The sequence below is a fragment of the Arachis ipaensis genome, chromosome B10 (genome assembly GCF_059453495.1).
Source record: "Arachis ipaensis isolate K30076 ecotype BB chromosome B10, ASM5945349v1, whole genome shotgun sequence".
Taxonomy (NCBI): domain Eukaryota; kingdom Viridiplantae; phylum Streptophyta; class Magnoliopsida; order Fabales; family Fabaceae; genus Arachis; species Arachis ipaensis.
This window is the reverse complement of record NC_142435.1, coordinates 125,036,293-125,040,164: the sequence shown is the minus strand read 5'-3', so window position 1 is coordinate 125,040,164 and position 3,872 is coordinate 125,036,293. Positions and strand designations below refer to the sequence as shown.

Here is a 3,872-nt window from a genome sequence, read left to right as displayed (position 1 = left end):
TTATGGATAGAATCAGACGGGTTAATCCCCATGCTTGGGAGTATCTGAATAGGATACCCCCAAATCAATGGAGTAGGTCAGGTTTTAGCGAATATCCGAAGTTTGACAATTATACAAACAATAACTATAGGATCAAGATGAAGGGAAAGCCTACTATAACTATGCTTAAAGAGGTGAGGTGTAATATGATGATCATCATCGCTAGAAACAAGAAGGCATTGGTGGGATATAGGTCAGAGACAAGATCTTTTAAGCCGCATGCAGATCTTGAAAATATAGGTCGTATGTGCTATCAGTTTAAAAACTTCAGTCAAGACATGTGCTACGTGATGAACTTCTGGCTTCAGATTGCATTGATTAAGCTATACTTTTCCTATAAATATCAAGATATATGCATCAATGAAGAAAGGAAAAAAATTTAGAGAGACCAAAGAGAAGAATCTGAGAAAATAATAATGCAAAAAAAGTTCATAAAAAATTAGAAAAATACAAAAAAAAAGAAACAACGAACGAGAACAAAGAGGATAAAATTTTTAAAAAAAAAAATTTGGAGACATCATTATTAGTAATAATTTCAAAAAATAATATTTTGAAATTTCAAAACAATTTTAAATTTAACACTAACCTCAACATATATGTCCTCCTTGTTTGCTGTGCAATTCCGTCGATCATGTCCAAAACCATGGCAGCGCCTGCACTGCCTACCCATTTTGCTGTTGCCGCTTGACTACGGTGCACCTTTTGACTTGATAATTTTCGAATCCAAAATATCGCAACCATCTACAATAGCATGCACAAAAGTTGAACCATTACCCTTTGGATCTTCTACTTCAACCTTTTTTAACAGCTACGCTATCTTGGCAGCAGCGTACTCATGCGTGGCAGGCTGTTGGGCTGCTAACAAACTCATAGGGAAGCAAGCAATCCACAACGAACCATACCGTCCCCGAAAATGCTTTATTACGATCCAAACCTCCATCGGAGTCATGGAATGATCCAAACTTAGCATCTTTGCAACACTTTTTCAGCACCAACCCCATCGGCAATACATCCTTCTCCAACTCTTTCAAAACACAGATGATATGGCTGCATGGAATTCCTATGTTGTTCCAAAGCTTGCACGAACACTCATACCTCTCAGAGTTGCTTTCATATAGTACAGAGTAAACTCGATGAGGCTTACGAAACTTTCTAAACATGAACTTTTCCGTACTACCATAACTTTTCCTATGAAGAATTATCAACGCAACCACACATTCAATCTCTTTCTTGACCTCGAAGAATATCTCTTTGGTATAGATTTGAGATATGGCCCGTTCAATTGATTCCAGCCCTGTAGTCATGACCGGTTTCGAATATAGAGATTTGTAGTTCGTAATAAACTCATTGTTCCTGTAGTCCTTAGCCACACGCTCAAGATTCTCCACCAACTCCAACAAGCAATTCGAGGACTTGATAAACCTTTTAAGAGATGTATTAATGTCCTCGTATCTTGACGTCGTTCTCAATCCAGCACAAAACTTATCGCACAAATACGCATTCGCCCATTGTACCATCTTTTCGTACGTTAACCAAATCCATTCGTTCTCCTCTAACCTGAATGCAGCAACCATGTCTGCCCAATACTAGTCGATCTCCTCAACCTCAAAATGACCATACATAGCAGTCTTAAATGCATCACAAAAATCATTATCCTTGATGTTCGAAATAGCATTCCACGCTAGGTGCCAGGCGTAAAGTCGATGCGTGGCATTAGGAAAATCTACCCTAATAGCCTCCTTCATTGACTCGTCTCCATCTGTAACCACAACTTTGGGCTGTTTTTGATGCATTACTTCCAGGAAAGTGTCTAGCAGCCACTTATAAGATAGAATTTTCTCGTCCTCCAGCAACTCGAAACCAAAAAGTATTGTCTGTCGGTGGTGATTAGTTCCAGAAAACATTACCAAAGGCAAGTTGTATAGATTCTTCCTATACGTCGAATCAAAGGCCAACAAATCACTAAAGCACTCATAGTCATACTGCGACCAAAACAGGTGACCAAGGTGGTTTTCGGGACAATATGTGTACATCACAATAGCTAATGGATCCACCTCAGTTTCCTCTTCAGATAACTTATTGCTGCTGCCGCATCTCCCTGAATGATCCGAGAGCGACATACATCGTCGATATAGTTGTAAATGTCCTTCTTTATGAAGTGAAAGTTTCGATAACCACGGACAAATATGCAAAGAACCCCATGATCTGACTGGTCTAGAATCCTGCATGCTATGAATGTGGGCTTTATTACCTTCGTTGATGTTGCGGTGGGCTGTCATGACATTAGTGAAAGCAGGCAATGCCAAATCACGATTGTGATCTTGAACAAATGTCTTCATCCTCCACTTGCCACTCTATTTGTCTAAGAACACAATGAACTTCGCATTGCAGTTGGTCATAGTCTCTTCCTATCTGCCCTCTCATAATGCTTCTTCTCCTGCAAGCCTTGTCGATTGCAATATAAAAATTTCCTCACAACATTGCCTTCATCGTCTTTAATGGAATCTCCTTTTTGAATAGCAAATCCAATCGCCTTTACATATTCCATATATCTTGCATAATCCTCTTCAGCCCCATGAAATTCAGTATCAGCCAATGTAGCCGTAGTTGAAAAGCATGGAAGTGTCCACATCATCACTTATTTGATCGTCTGAACCACCTGGTGACTCCGATGAAAGCACTGTGCCACCCTCGTCCGCTTTACCAAATACATCAACTCTCTCTACCGGCTCGCTCTCCTTTCCCACTCGTGATGGTGAGTCTAACCCCTTAGAGACCTTTTTCTCGTCGGACTTATTACTCCGTCCATCAGTCCATTGACCCGAAAAGTCCGAGTTTCCTTTGCTGCCACTATCCATTCCAATGCGTTCTTAAGTACCTGCATTACACAATTCAAAATTAAACACACTAACAACATTGAAGATAACATAAAACTACAACATTTGATTCACAACACGGATGCCAATTCAAAAAAGTATAATTTTTAATTCTCATGAGAATTTCAATTCTCTTCAAACTAAATCAGACGAATAACAGAGTACTAATTGGCTTTTCTAATGCTTTGAAGATAATTTTAAGCCTTTAATACGTGCAGGACTAATTATACAAAAAGTAACAACTTTATATATAAGGGAATAAATTCAACAAAGAAAGATACATGTCGTTTTATTTGTCTCATCAATTCTTGTGATGGTTCTGGTAGCCCAATCCTTCCAAAAAAAATAAGGAGAGAAAGAAGATAAATATGAGGATTTATTTGAACTCAAATATTGCAGAAGAAAGAGTACTAGTAGAACTAAACTAAACTCAAATAGATGCATTAGATCATAACTTGCAGTGTGGCATTTGTGGATAAGTATTCAAATCTCCTTCAACCCTTCCAACAAAAGAAGGAGAGAAAAAAGATAATTAAGGGTTTGTTTGAACCCAAGATATCGGACAAGAAAGATTACTAGTAGAACTAAAGCATAATTTGAAAGTAAAAGATTTATTCTGTGTGAAAAAAATTGAAAATTGAAATAAACTAAAATAAGAAAAATTTAAATAGATGCATTAGACATAATTTATAGTGGCATTTGTGGAAAAGTATTCAAACCTCCTACAACCCTTCCAACAAAAAAAAAGGAGAGAAAGAAAATAAATATGAGTGTATATTTGAATCGAGATATTGGAGAAGAAAGAGTACTAGTAGAGTTAAAGCATAACGCAAAAGTAAAAGGTTTAGTTTGTGCGGAAAAAAAAATGAAAATCAAAATAAAATAAAATAAGGAAACCTTAAGTAGATACATTAGATCACACCTTGCAGTGGCATTTGTGGAGAAGTACTCAAATCT

General features: G+C 37.5%; 1 pseudogene; it reads right to left on the bottom strand.

The window, feature by feature from the left end:
- Nucleotides 1–574: 574 nt before the first annotated feature.
- On the bottom strand, nucleotides 575–2,897 carry LOC148581614 (protein FAR1-RELATED SEQUENCE 5-like; annotated as a pseudogene).
- Between the last annotated feature and the right edge of the window lie 975 nt (nucleotides 2,898–3,872).